The 16,125-nt window shown below is 38.7% G+C and overlaps 1 protein-coding gene and 1 pseudogene across 3 annotated transcripts in view; both read left to right on the top strand.

Annotated features, from left to right (window-relative positions):
• Positions 1–16,125, top strand: part of KIF4A (kinesin family member 4A) — a 113,288-nt gene that overhangs the window by 19,022 nt on the left and 78,141 nt on the right. The window lies entirely within an intron of this gene.
• Positions 14,083–14,469, top strand: LOC112840834 (large ribosomal subunit protein eL42-like; annotated as a pseudogene).

Consider the following 16,125-nt stretch of genomic DNA (forward strand, 5'->3'; position numbering starts at 1 on the left):
TCCAGTTTCGGTTTGAAGGTTTTGCCAACTGTATAAAATGAGTCGGGAAGCTTTTTACTTTTTTCTGTGCTCTGATACAGTTTATATAACAAGGGAATTCTCTTTGAAACTTTCTTGGATATGAGATTCTCTATATCTGGGACCAATTTTGATAATTTATATTTTCTTAGAGAATTATTCACTTTGTCTAGATTGTCAAATTTATTGGCATAATTTTGCCTATAGATTTACTGTATGTTTTTAATCTCCATATCTGTAATCATGTCTCTACTTTTAGTTCATTGATTATTATGTATCTTCTCTATTTTTTCTACCACACTTGACAGATTTGTTAATTAAATCTCCTTTTTTTGTATTTTGTTTTTTTACTCTCTATTAATGACTTCCTCCTAAGTTGTTTTGTTATATTCATTGTATTACTTCCTGAGTTAAAAGCTTAGTTCTTCTCTCTTTTTTTTTTAAAGCTTTTCAAGAGGTCAAGATGGTATAATGAATCCCCCACATACCTGTCATACAGTTTCGACAATGACAAATTTATGACCAGTCTTGTTTCATCTGTATCCTAACCACTTTCTCCCTCTGATATTATTTTGAAGCAAATCCCAGATATATATTTTTTTAATTTCAGTTTGTATTTGGGAAAAAAAGAACTTTTAAGAATATAATCACCTAAAAATTATTAATAATTCCTGAACATCATCAAATATCTAGTCAGTGTTCACATTTCCAATAGTCTCATTGATTTTATTTATTTGGATCAGGATCTATTTATTTGGATCAGGAGCAAAGTCCACACTTCGCTATTACTTGATAGGTTCTTTTCAGTCTCTTCTAATCTGTAGATACTTCCTCCATCTCTCCTTACCCCTTAACTTTCTATAATTTATTTACTGAAGAAATCAGGTTGTCTTGCAGAATTTCTCGTAGTCTGCATTTTGCTAATTGCATATCCCCAGGTAGTTTTAACATGTTTCTTGTTCCTCTGTATTTCCTACAAATTGGTAACTGGATCTAGAGGCTAAGTTGCATTCAGGATTGATTTTTTTTCTTTTATTTGAATATGCCATTTGATTATTTCTCTTTTGGTAGAATAGCTCATTTGTTTTCAATTGTTCTTATCTAAAAAGATACATTTAAAACTATACATTTTCCTCTCAGTACCACCGGATATAATCTTATAATTTTGAGAAATAGTCCTCTATTAATTTCTAAATTAGATATTTCCTTTTTCATTTTTCCTTTAACCTAAGAGTTATGTAGAAGGTGTTTTTATGTATCCTATTGTTGTTTATTTCTGATTTATTGCATTATGATCAATGAATATGTATGATTTCTTCTTTTTGAAATTTGTTCTGATTCTTGTTTGGTCTTTGTTAATAGTCCATTGTATATTTGAAAAAAGTATGTTTTCTGTTGGTTATGTAGTTCTATATCTGCCTATTAGATAAACTCTTTAATCATATTATTCAGCTCTTTCATGTTCTTTCTTGTTATTTACTTAGTATGTTATTTTGTGACAATATGACCAAGGATTTGTCAATTTCTCCTTGTATTTCTTTATTTAAGTGATATATATATGGATTTTTATGCATTATATACACACTTTTTGGCAGCTATTTTGTTTTTATGTTTTTATTATTGAAGCATAGTTGACGTACAATGTTATATTAGGTTCAGGTGATTCAGTGACTTTATATTAGGTTCAGGTGATTCAGTGACTTTTTTACAAAGTTTTATGTTCCTCGGTGCTCACCCTGATAAGTGTAGTTACCATCTGTCACTCTGCAATGTCATTACAGTTATATATCTTGAAGCTATGTTGCTAGCTGCATAAAGTATCATGGCATATATCTTCTCAGAGGATTATATCTATTTTATCTGATTAATACTTTTTCACTTACCTTCTTTTTGTTAGCCCTTACCTGGTATGTCTTTTTGCATCCCTTATCAAAGTCGTGTAGCTTGATTTCATTCATTCATCCATTCATTCGTACCTGATCCAATGTTCTCTTTTAACAAAAGGTTTTCTTCTGCATATTTTCATGTTTGTGTTTGGACTTATTCCCGCCATGTCATTGGCTACCAGGCCAGGGACCTACTCCTACCAATTACCATGGACTCCTATCCCAAGGCTCCCTCCTGTTTGCTGAATCCACTACCTTCAAGTCTGCACTACCCCTAGTGTTGGTGCCACCTTTTCACAGTGGTTCTCTCCTGTATATTTTTTTCTTCTGTTACTCTTAAACAACTGCTTTCAATCTCTCAAGATTTTTGCAGTTTCCAGTCCACCAGTGATAGATTCATGGGTGGTTGGTGGCTTGTCACTTGGCAGTATCTTCAAAGACTTTTAGGGGCTCTCAAAGGATTTTCATTCATTTGCATTAGAGTTTCACGTCCACATTCTGAGTTACCCATTTTAGCTTCAAAGCTTCATTTTCTTCATTTGTAAAATAAGATTTGAATATATACCCCCACAGAGATGTGAGAATTAAGTGAACTCATATGTGTAAAATAAGCATTGTAATTCCTGGTATATGGTAGCCTTTTAATAATTATCGATTCCATCTTCTGTGTTTCCCTTGCTCTGGATGGTGGTTAATAAGGAGGATAGGGGCCTTACTGGTATTTATAGACAAGCCCAACTGAACTAAGAACCCTAGGAGCTGGCCAGGGTGCTTGTCAACATTTGAGGTAGATTTTGAGGGTGGAAGAGGCTTACGGGGTGTGACTTGTCCCAGCAGAATTAAGTTTTCTTTAGTTAACAAAGTATCATTCCGAAAGCCAAGCTCCTCACTGTTAGAGGGAATCATTTTCTAACTACTGAGAGCTAAGATAGTTGCTAGCCCCTCTTGGATATTTTCAAAGGGTAGATATGGCCCATCAGAATTTTGTTGCTTATTGCATTATTGGGGGTAGAGGAAGGCAGTGTACTCAAGTAGATTTGATTTGTGAGGCAAAGAAGTTTATGGCAAAATCATGACCTTAGATCAAGTGGGAGATGCTGAAGGAAATTAGCAAGAAAACAAGACATAGGTCTATAGGGAGCAGACTGCAGAAAGATAGTAAGTTTGGTTTTGGACATGTCAGATTTGAAATGCATTTTAGAAAAGTCTGGGAGGAAATGGGAAATTCAGAACTAGAGCTTAGAAGCAACATCTGGGGGATGCCTGGCTAGCTCAGTAAGAAGAGCATGTGACTTTTGATCTCGGGGTTGTGAGTTCAAGCCCCACATTGGGTATAGAGATTACATAAATAAATAAAACTTTTTTACAAAAAGGTTTTATTATTTATTTAAGAGAGAGAGAGAGAGAGAGAGCAAAGAGGGAGTGAGAGAAGCAGACTCCCTGCTGAGCAGAGAGTGCAATGCGGGGCTCGATCCCAGGACCCTGAGATGACCTGAGCTGAAGGCAGATGCTTAACCGACTGAGCCACCCAGGCGCCCCAATAAATAAAAGTTAAAAAAAAAAAAAAAAGAAGCAACATCTGGGCTGGAGATAAATATTTGGAATGTGTGGGTGAGGTTGCCCAGGGAGAGTTGTGTAGAGAAAGACTAGATAATAAGACAGCCGACACTAAATATTAGTCAGGAGTAAATGAGCCAATTAAAGAGGTTGAAGAGGCACAGAATAGTAGTAGCTTAAAAACCAAAGTAAGAGTTTCTAGGAAAGAGGGATTGTCACCTGCGTCCGATGCTTCAGAGTGGTCACATAAGGTGAGGACTGAGAAGAGAGGGGTGGATTTGACCATTGAGATTTTTGGTAATCTTTGCCAGAGCCGTGTCATTCGAGTGGTAAGGTTGCATCAGGCAGGTGGGGGAGTGACTTTAAGTACCATCCATTCATTTATGTATTCTTGTATCCCTTAGCAATATGCAGTGGCGTTTTGCTTTTTCTAAACTTTTCATAAGTTGTTTCATAATGTAGGTGTTCTTTTGTCACTGGTGTTTTGTTTTTCGTTTTTGCTCAGTGTTACGTTTGTGAGATCAATTCATCCTGATATATACAGCTCGGTTCTAAGTTTTTTTTAACTGGAGTCAGGGGTTTTCTTAGTATAAAATCATACTAGTAAGAAGAAAATGATCTCTTTGCCAATATTTATTCCTCTTATTAATTCTCTTACTTTTTGTTCATTAGAAAGGAGAAGGATGTTGAAGGATACACCGTGGGCTTGTAAAGTTGCTTTCTTCAGGAGGATCTAGTTTCTGATTTGAATTGGAATGGTTTTAGTGTTTTAATATTTGGAATGATAATTGCTACTGATTTTGGTAAACAGTATTTAATTCTTTCAGTTCCAAAAGGTCTTTTTTATGCTGTGCTTTAATCTCTGAGGGAGATCTTTTTTAAGCTCGAATTGTCTGTTTCTTTCATCGACTGTTTGCTGAAAGTGTTCCACTTGGCCTCTCTTTGGCTTCGGGGTCCCCTTCTGTGGATTGTTAGTTTCTTTTGTCTGTTCCCTGAGGCTCAAGTGCCTTAAGCCCTAGCAGCTGTGTGAGTGGCAAAGGCCCAGTGGTTTCTGCCCATGACCAGTACTGTAGCAGCAGGCATGCTGTCAGCGAGCCGCTCACACCCTAGGGAGGTGTCAAGAGGAAGCCTCTCTGCGCTCTTGTTCCTTGGTGCTGCCCTTATCTCAAGATGGAGAGGACCCAACCCAACTCCTCAGTTTCTTCTCAGCATTTTCAGATTCAGAGAAACCTGGCATACTCACACAGACAATACCGACAATCTCAACAGGAACTCATAGAGTCCTACAGGCCAAGCCTTCACCAGAAGCCATGTTCCCATCTTTCTACCTTGGCTCTATTATATCAGACCCTAAGCCCTTGGCTCAGAGTTCTTGTCTCTTCCAGAGAACAAAAACTCTGCATCACCCCCTTACTATCAGGTCTCAGGCCCATCCTGTGCCTTCATTCTCTTGGCTGATTACAGCACACCTGCTTGGCTCAAGAACAGAGTGGATGGATCAGATTTGGGACTAGAAGGGATTCTGGGATATCTTTAACCTACCATCTTCCCAAACTCCATCTAAATCTTTAAAATATACCATCAAATTCCCATGAAGGCATGAGATTATTCATTTTTCTAAAGTTTTCTAACTTCTCTAAGTATTTTTACCAATTTGATAAGTGAAAAATGGCATCTCATTTTCATTTCTATAGTTATTAGTGAAGTTGAACATACTTGTATATTTATAGACCATTTATATTCTGGATTAAATCACCCATTCAAAGTATTTCCCTTTAGTCAGTGTGGGTGCTGTATATTTCTTGTTAAGATTATCTCTATTTTTTGTTGTGATTTTGAATATAAAACATATTCAGATCACTGCCAGATAGATTATAAATAAGTTACAGATGGATGACATAGATTATTCAATTGAAGTATAATATACATACAGAAAAAATGCCCAAATCATAATTATACAGTTTGAGGAATAAGTGGTGATCAAGAAACAATATTAACAAGCATCCCAGAAGTACCACTTACGCAGCTTCCAGGCTCTAGCTTCCCCAAAGGGTAACCTTTGTGTCTGACTTCTTTCATTCGATGTAAGGTCACCAGAGAAAATATAAGATGGCCAGTTAAATTTGAATTTCAGATAAACGATGAATCATTTTTAATATAAGTATGTTCCATGCAAAGTGATTCATCATTTATCTAAAATTCAAATTTAACTGGATGTCCTGTATTTTTTTTCTTTTTGCTAAATCTGGTAACCCTGACTCAACATTATGCTTCTGAGATTAATCCATATTATTGCATGTAGTTGTAGTTCATTCATTTTCATCACCATGCATATTCTGTTGGTGACTATACCACAGTTTATTTATCCTTCCTACTGTTGGATGAGCATTTGGGTATTTTCCAGTTTGGGGCTGTTATGAATAGTGCTGCTATGAATATTCTCGTATATGTATTTTGGTGAACATATGCACCCAAATTCCTTCATTCCTGAATCCTCCTGTAACTGCTACCCTATCTCCTTCCCTTTAGACCCAAGCTCCTCAGAAAAGTTAACACTGCTTAGCAACACGTGTGATTCACTCTTAGTTACATTTTTTGATGAGATACAGGATATGTACAGAAAATTGCATAGATCATGTATATAGTTTAATAAATAATGATAAAGTGCACAGTCATGTAAGTACCACGGAGGTTGAAAAACAAAAGATTTCCAGCACCTGTGTATACCCCTGTCGGGTCATGACCTCCTCCCTTCCCTCTAGAGGTAACCACTCCTAACTTTTGTGATGGGAATTCCCTTGCTTTCCTTGATGGTAGTGCCACCTTTGTATAAATATCTAAGTAGCATAGTTTTGTTCTATTTTTAAACTTTATATAAATGGAATCATGCTGTATGTAATCATCTGTGTCTTACATCTTCCGTTCAATGTTGTGTGTGAGAGATTCATCTATGTTGCATATAGCTGTGATTCCTGTATTTCCAATTCAGTATAGTATTCCATTATATGACTACCACTATTTATTCTTTCTACTGTTGATGGAGAGTTCATTTGTTTCCAGTTTTGGGGTATTATTAACAACATCCTTATGAACATTCTTGTTTATATACGTTGATGCATATGTGTAAGAATTTTCTGGGGTAAGAAACAAACTGATGAACATAGGGGAAGGGAAGGAATAATAAAGTAAGATAGAAACAGAGAAGGAGGGGTACTTGGGTGGCTCAGTCAGTTAAGCATCTGACTTCAGCTCAGGTCATGATCCCAGGGTCCTGTGATCGAGTCCCGTGTCGGGCTCCCTGCTCAGTGGGGAGCCTGCTTCTCCCTCTGCCTGCCGCTCCCCCTGCTTGTGCTCTCTCTCTCTCTCTGTCAAGTAAATAATCAAAATATTTTAAAATAAAATATACAAAGAGGGAGGCAAACCATGAGAGACTCTTAACGATAGGGAATAGACTGAGAGCTGCTGGAGGGAAGATGGGTCGGGGGACGGGGTAACTGGGTGATGGGCATTAAGGAGGGCACTGGGTGTTATATGCCACTGATGAATCACTAAATTCTCCCACTGAAACTAATAATACACTATATGTTAACTAACTTGAATTTAAGTAAAATATCTTTAAAAAGGATTTTCTGGGGTAAATACTGAGAAATAAAACTACTGGGTCATAGGGTACATACCCAACCGTCTTACAAAGTGTTCCAAGGTATGAAAGTCCTTGTAGCTCCACATTCCCCAACACTGGTCAGAATTTAAAATTTTTGCCAGTCTAGTGAGTGTGGAGTGATAAACCTCATAGTGGTTTTCATTTTCATTACTTCAATGACTAAAAGGGTTGATCACCTTTTTCTGTGTTTTTTGGCCACATACATTTTCTTTCTTTCTTTTTAGAGATTTTTTTTGAGAGAGAGTGTGTGTGTGCATGAGTGGGGGAGGAGCAGAGGGTGATGGAGAAGCAGACTCCCCAAAGAGCAGGGAGCCTGATGCTGGGCTCAATCCCAAGACCCTGGGATCATGACCCGAGCTGAAGGCAGATGCTTACCCTACTGAGCCACCCAGGCATCCCGGCCACATACATTTTCTTTGCTATAAAATACCTGGCCTAGTTTTGCCCGTTTTTCTGTTGTGTCCTTTTGTTACTGATTTTAAAAAGTAGTTTTTTATATACTATAGATTCTAGTCACTGTTCAGTTATATGTATTGCAAACTTCCCCACTCTCACATGTTTTGCAAATATCTTCTCCCTCATCTCTGGCTTATCTTTTCACTCCTCTTTCATTGATGATTCCTTTATTTTGTGTCCTGTTTAAGAAATACTTCAGTACTGCAAGGTCTTGGAGATATTCTTCTAGATAATCTATAGAAGCTTCACAGTTTTGCCTTTCACATTTAACTCTTTAATTCACCTAGAACTGTTTTCTGTACATGGTATGATGTGGGGGTCCAATTTCACTTTTCCACATAAATACCCATTTGTCCTAGCACTATTTAATAAAAAGTCTACCCTTTCCCCACTGCTGAGCGGTGCCACTTCTGTCATATATTAAGGCCCAAATAGGCTTTGGTCTGTTTCTGGGCACTATTTCATTAAGTCAAATTAAGTCTTCCAAATCTATGTCCATAATATATCTCCCCATTTATTTAGGACTTCTTTAATATTTCTCAATAATTTTCCCTGTAGAAGTCTTATACATCTTTTGTTCTATTCAGAGGTAATTTGTATTTTGACAGTTTTTGGAAGTGATACATTTTATAATTTTTATTTTAATTCCAGTTAATGTACAGTGATATACTATTATTAGTTTCAGGTGTACAATATAGTGATTCAACAGTTCCATACCTCACCTGCTGCTTATCAAAACAAGTACACTCCTTAATCCCCATCACCTATTTAACCCATCTTCCCACCCACCCCCCTACCCCTGGTAACCATCAGTGTGTTCTCTATAATTAAGAGTGTGTTTCTTGGTTTCTCTCTCTCTTTCTCTTTTTTTCCCTTTGGCTCACTCGTTTTGTTTCTTAAATTCCTCGTATGAGTGAAATCATATGGTATTTGTCTTTCTCTGACTGACTTATTTTGCTTAGCGTTATACTCTGTAGCTCCATCCACCTCCTTGCAAATGGCAAGATTTCATTCTTTTTTATGGCTGAATAAAAATTCCATTGTGTGTGTGTGTGTGTGTGTGTGTGTGTGTATACCACTTCTTCTTTATCCATTCATCAACTGATGGACACTTGGGCTGCTTCCATATAGTAGGTAATGCTGCTATAAACATAAGGGTGCATGTATCCTTTTGAATTAGTGTTTTTGTATTCTTTGGGTAAATACCCAGTAGTATAACTGCTGGATCATAGGGTCGTTCTATTTTTAACTTTTTGAGGAACCTCCATAGTATTTTCCAGAGTGGCTGTACCAGTTTGCATTCCCACCAATAGTGCAGGAGGGTTCCCCTTTCTCCACATCCTTACCAACATCTGTCCTTTCCTGACTTGTTAATTTCAGCCATTCTGACTGGTGTGAGGTGGTATCTCATTATGGTTTTGATTTGCATTTCCGTGGTGATGAGTGATGTTGAACATCTTTTCATGTGTCTGTTAGCCATCTGTATCTCCTCTTTGGAGAAATGTCTATTCATGTCTTCTGCCCATTTTTTAATTGGGTTATTTGTTTTGGGGGTATTGAGTTTTATAAATTCTTTTTATATTTTGGATACTAACTTTATTGGATATGTCATTTGCAAATATCTTCTCCCATTCCATAGGTTGCCTTTTAGTTTTGTTCATTGTTTCTTTGGCTGTGCAGAAGCTTTTTATTTTGATGAAGTCCCAATAGTTTATTTTTGCTTTTGTTTCCCTTGCCTCTGGAGACATATCTAGAAAGAAGTTGCTGTGGCCAATGTCAAAGAGATTCCTGCCTGTGTTCTCCTCTAGGATTTTGATGGTTTCAGGTCTCACATTTAGGTCTTTAATCCACTTTGAATTTATTTTTGAGTATGGTGTAAGAAAGTGGTCCAGTTTCATTCTCTGCATGTTGCTGACCAGTTATCCCAACACCATTTGTTGAAGAGACTGTCCTTTTCCCATTGGATATTCTTTCCTGCTTCTTGAAGATTAATTGACCATATAGTTATGGGCTTAGAAGTGATATTTCAAAAACTTTTTTATTGAAGTGTAATATAAAACCAGAAAATTGGGGCACCTGGGTGGCTCAGTCGGTTAAGTGTCCAACTCTTGATTTCAACTCAGGTCATGATCTCAAGGTCGTGAGACTGGGGCCCACATTGGGCTCCACGCTCAGCACGAAGTCTGCTTGTCCCTCTTCCTCTGCTCCTCCCACCACTTGCCCTCTCTCTCTCAAATAAATAAATAAAATCTTTAAAACTAGGAAATTACATATAAGCAAACAGCTTGCTGAATTTTCACAAATTGAACAAACCCATGTAACTAGCCTAAGTAGAATATTTAAAAATTTTATATTCTGACTTTGTTTTTGGCATATGGAAATAAAATTTATTTTTTAGTATTGATTTTGTCTGTCTAGGAACCTGATTCACTCTCCTGATAGTCTGTTTTTATCCACCTTACTAAAACCACTATGTAAAAGATTATCAGTGATATCTTAATTACCAAAATGAATTGGTTCTTTCCAGTGCCCATCTTACCTGACCTCTTAGTGGCATTGACATTTGAACATACCCTTCTTGGAACTTCTGTTTTGGAAATCCTCATTCTCTGAGTTCTTTCTCTAACTCAGACTATTCCTTTTCTTTCTCTTTTGCTTTTTCTTCCTATTCCCTTATGCCGATTTTTGCACCCAGCATGATCTCCTCGATTAGAAATGAGTCCTCACTACCTGCTGTTAGTTCTTCCTTAGCAATATTGTAGAGATGCGCCCACTTCCAGTCTGTTCCTGCTGCCTCTACAAAGTCCGTGCCTTCACCCTACATACCTGGCCTCCTCATACTTTGGCTCCTAGGAGGCATTCCGTTCTAAATACCATACTTACATTAGCCTCCTTAAAGTACCACTCTGTACATGGTACTTTCCCTGATTAGAAACGATGTGGCACATCACTGCTTACAGGATGAAGTCTAAAATCCATAGCCAGGCCTTCCAGACCCTTTGTACCCTGGTCCCAGCCTACCTCCTCAGCTGTCTTTCACAGCTTCCTCTGCCCACACTCCACCCCAGCTACACAGCCTTCACAACATGCCCTGCTAATTCTGGCTTCTGTGCACTTTCAGCACAGCCATCTCTTCTCTCCCAGAATGCAGTCGTCCTCTCCTCCCCCATCCAACTATCTACAATAGAGCCATCTTTCCAGATCCAACCAGAAGTCTTAGATTTTCAATGTGGCCCTTGTAACCATTTCATCTTCTAATGTATTTTTTTTCTCCTTGAGATTGTATAGTACCAGGGGACTACATTGGCAATTTCTGGCCCCTCTAGATTTCCAGGCTTACCTCCCACACTTGCCTACGGACTACAAGGTTCCAACCACAGCAGTCTACTCATCGTTTCCAAATAGCACTCTTACTGCAGATCTCAGTACCATTGTACTTGTATGATGTTCTCTGCTGGGTTTTTTCCCTCCCCACTGCCTTGCAAATCTGGTTCCATCAAGTGCCCCGTTCTTCCTGTGCTTTTTAACCTCTCCCTGTCTACTGGCCTTCCCTCACCCCTGCCCCCCAGCATAGAAGTGTTCTAATATATTTTTCCCATTTTAAAACAAAACAAAATCCTTCATCCTCCTCGTACTACTGTTCTTCTCCTTTTACTTTTCACCTTGCCTTTTTGCCAGCCCTCCATCCTCATCTCATTGCAACTGTCCCTCCTGAGGTCACCCAGTGACCTGAAAAACTGGATCCATTAGGCTCTTTTTAGTCATTCTCTTACGTGGTGACTCCACAGTGTCTGGCACCCTGCCCCTTCATCTGGGCAGTCTCCTTCCTCCCTCAGATCTGTGACACTGCCGTCTCCTGGATGTCCTCTTTTCTGAGGACTCGCTCAGGCTCCTCTTCTTCCAGCTACCCATACCTGCAACAGCCCAGGTTCTGTCCTGCAATTTTTTTCTTTCTCTTCCCACTGTTCAGGCCCATCATCGTGCCACCTCTGCACCACCCTGGGTGGTCTCACCCACTTAGATGCTTATAACTCCTGCCTATATGCTGCCCCTCCCAAACCTCTTATCTCCAGCCCAAATCTCACATCTACATTTCAGCCTATAAATGTAGTTGCCTGTGGGGGCATCTCATGGATGTCCCATAGACAGCTCCCATTCCACTTACCTAAAACTGAACTCCTCATTTCTCCCTGCCTCTGTTAAACCTGCCCTTTCATCACCTTCAGTATAGAACACCAACATCCCCTCAGTCACTCATGCCTGAAACCGGGGGGCATCAAGCCATGCTCTTCCTGCACTCTGGCTCCTCCTCCCAGTCCCATCAGTCGCCAATCTCTTTCAGTCTTACTTTCTCATCTTTCAAATCACTTTCTTTTCTCTGACCCTACTACCACTACCTTAGTTCAGGCTTTCAGCATTTCTTAGCTTAGAGCAAGCTTTCCAACTGGTTTCCCTATCTTTTTCAGCCAGGCACCCTTCCAAGCCATCTACCAATCAGCAGCCAACATGTTTTCCCAAACTGGATATCCCTGCTTAAAGCTCTTCTCATAGCTCCTCATTTTGTATTACACTGCTTGGCATGACCCTTGTGCTCTAGCCCTGCCTACCTGGCTAGCTTCCCCTCTCCCCATCCCTTCCTTGCAATCTGCTTAGCCATTCGAAGTGTGCCAAGTTCTCTCTTCTCTATGCTTCTTTGTACATCCTGCTCCCTCTGCTGGAAATGCCTTCCTTCTGTCTTCACATGGCTAATTTTGTTTTGCCCTTCAATACTCAGCTCCGATTTCATCCCCTTGAAGAAACTCTCTTTGACCACCTTCAATCCCCCACCCCCATCCCGTGCTTACCTCTTTGCTGCACTAACACTAACCCAACTCTGTAATACTGTCATCTCCTAAAATGGCTGACTTGACAGCAAGCCAGGCAAAGGTGTTTTATTCATCTTTGAATCCTTAGGGCCCAGCATAGTGCCTGACTCATAGCTGGTCCTGATTGAATGCCTGAGTTCTTCCTCCCTTTTGGTCTGACAATTCTTACTAATATTTCGATTCACAATTCAGATGTCACCCACGTATGAAACCTCTAATATGGGTCAGTCCATCAGCTGGTGTTCCATAGTGTTTTTTCCCAACATTTTATTATGAAATTTTTCAAAGATACAGCAAAGTATAAAAGATTGTACAGGAACAGCCCTATACCTAGCATCTGGATTCCACCATTAGCATTTTACTATATTTACTTTATTACATATCTATACTCATTAAGCCATATTCTTTTTTAAATGCATTTTAAAGTAAATTGCACACATTAGTACACTTCCTCCTAAATACTCAAGCTTACATGTTATTAACTAGGGTTTAATATTTGTTTATATTTTTTAATGTAGAATTTATAATGAAAAGCACAAATTTTAAGTGTATGTTAGCTGGGTTTTGACAAAGGCATTTACCTAAAAGCCTATAACCTAAAACCTTATCATGATATAGGTTACTTCCCTTCCTAGTCAGTTGCCACCCTGCCAAGTCTCACTGCATCCTCCCTTTTCTTCGATGTAATTACTTGTTTGTTTTTCCCATTAGACTTTGAGTTCCTTGAATGCAAAGACTGGTTCTTATTTTCCTGCCACCTGTGCCAAGCACTGTGCCTGGTACACAGTTGGTGCTCAGTAAGTGTTGCCTGGCCAGATGAATGTGTATCTGCCTTATTCCCGGAATATGAGCACATGTTGTATTCTTTCTCTCTCTTTCTCATCTCCCACATTGGAAAGGTTGCTTGGTCATGTCATTTTTATGTCTTAAATACCTTTGACTTCTTTCTCCTTCATTCCTTTTCCATCGTTCCAGTCCTTAGAGATCTCTCACTTGAACTATTAAAATAACCTGCTAAATGGTTTCTTAAACACTAGTTTCTGACTCCCAAATCTACCTTCCAACTGATGACCAAAGTCATATTTATAAAATCCAAATTCGATCCTGTATACCCCCTCTTTAAAACCTTTCAATTGTGGGGCACCTGGGTGACTCAGTCGGTTAAACTTCCAGCTCTTGATTTCGGCTCAGGCCATGATCTTGGGGTTATGAGATGGAGCCCTAGGTTGGGCTCCACCCTGGACGTGGAGCCTGCTTAACATTTTCTCTCTCCCTCTGCCCCTCCCCCCAAAAACACTTTCATTTGTTTCCATCATCTACAGCAGATTTTTTTTTTAACCTGCCTTCCCTTTAAAGCAGAAGAACTCTTTTTTTAAATGAAATCTTACAACAAATTCTAACAGTTGAAATAAATCAAAGAACGGGTTTTATATTCACATAAATTTATTTTATAAGTTCAGGTTTATAACATTGTATAAGTCAGTCTTCAAACAATAAGAATATTATAACTAGTTTATAATCACAATTTATTTCTTTATAGTAACTGGTATATCATAAAATTTTCCATGATAAAAAATGCAGTACAACAAAGGACTTGTATCTAGAATATATGAAGGCTCTTTCTTTCCGTGCCGATAGCGCTCTCGCAAACATGGTGAACATTCCTAAAACCCACCGGACTTTCTGCAAGAAGTGTGGCAAGCACCAGCCCCACAAAGTGACACAGTACAAGAAGGGCAAAGATTCTCTTTATGCCCAGGGAAAGCGGCGTTAATGACAGGAAGCAGAGTGGCTATGGTGGGCAGACTAAGCCGATTTTCCGGAAAAAGGCTAAAACTACAAAGAAGATTGTGCTGAGGCTTGAATGTGATGAGCCCAATTGCAGATCTAAGAGAATGCTGGCTATTAAGAGATGCAAGCATTTTGAACTGGGAGGAGATAAGAAGAGAAAGGGCCAAGTGATCCAGTTCTAAGCTTCATATTTTGTTAATATTATGAAGACAATAAAATCTTGAGGTTATGTTCACTTCAAAAAAAAATAGAATATATGAAGAACTCTGAAATCTGAATAGTAAAAAAACGATCCAACTACAAAGTAGGCAAAAAACACAAACAGATATTTCACCAAAGAGGACATACAGGTGGCAAATAACCACATGAAAAGATGTTCGGTATCCTTAGTCATTAAGGAAATACAAATGAAAACAGCAATGAGATATCACTGCACACCTCTCATAATAGCTAAAAGAAAAAATAGTGACAGTACCAAATGCTGGCAAGAATGTAGAGAAATTAGATCTCTCATACATTGCTGGTGGGAATGTAGAGAGGTACAGTTACTCTGGAAAACAGTTTCTTCTATAACTAAATATGTTCTTATCAAACAATACAGCAATTGCACTATTGGACATTTATCCCAGAGAAAGTATATGTTCACACAAAAATCTGTACATGAATGTTCATAGCTGCTGTATTTGTAATGACCAAAAATGAAATGATTGAAATGTCCATTAGTAGGCAAATGGTTAAACAAAATATGGTACATCCGTGCCATGTAATACTCCTCAGCAGTAAAAAGGAATGACTCTTGATACAGACAACAACTTAGATGGATTATTGTTATGTTGAGTTGGAAAAAAAAAGGGGGGACCAGTCTCAAAAGGTTACATATTGTATGATGCCATTTAAACATTCTTGAAATAGAGGTGCGTGGGTGGCTCAGTTGGTTAAGCGTCTGCCTTCGGCTCAGGTCATGATCTCAGGGTCCTGGGATGGAGCCCCGCATCGGGCTCCCTGCTCAGTGGAGAGCCTGCTTCTCCCTCTCCCTCTGCCGCTCCCCCCACTCATGCTCTCTCTCTCTCTGTGTCTCTCCCCCTCGTGCGCTCATTCTCTCTCTCTCTCTCTCTCTCGCTTGCTCTTGCTCTATCTCAGATAGAATCTTTAAAAAAAAAGAAACATTCATGAAATAGCCAAATTATGGGGGAGAACAGATTAATGGTCGATAGGGGTTGGGCATTGGGGGGTAAAAGAGTAGGTATGCCTATAAAGGGTAGCACAGGAGAGCCGTGTGGTAATAGGACTGTTCTGTATCTTGATTTTGGAGATGGTTACATGAAGTTATACATGTGATAAAATGGCACAGAACCACACACACACACGAGTACCTGTAAAAACTGCTGAAATCTGAATAAGCTCAGGATTGTGCCAACGTTTACTTTCCAGCATTACCTATATAGCTATGCGATACGTTACCATTGGAGAGGCTGGGTGAATGGAGCACAAGACCTTCCTATACATTTCTTTGCAACTTCCTGTGAATCTGAATAATTATTTTGAAATAAAAGCTTTTTTTAAATGTAGTATAATGAAAAGTAATTTTTTCTCTTTTCCCAAATCTCTAATCCACATTTCTAGATATTTTCTCTTTCTATACAAATGGGAGCATACAAGGGAGTCTACTCTAGTCTACCCTTTATTTTTTTCACTGAATGATATATGTTGGAGTTTGTTCCATGTTAACTTACACATCTCTACCATGTTCTTTTTCATGTCTATATATTGTATAGATAGACCATCATATTTATTATACCGTTCCCCTACTGATGAACATTTAGGTTGGTTCCAGACTTTTGCTATTACAAATTAAGCTCTAGTAAACATTCTTAATTCTTAGTATATG

The sequence above is a fragment of the Callorhinus ursinus genome, unplaced genomic scaffold (genome assembly GCF_003265705.2).
Source record: "Callorhinus ursinus isolate GAN/ISIS: 27379988/994484 unplaced genomic scaffold, GSC_fseal_2.0 scaffold66, whole genome shotgun sequence".
NCBI lineage: Eukaryota > Metazoa > Chordata > Mammalia > Carnivora > Otariidae > Callorhinus > Callorhinus ursinus.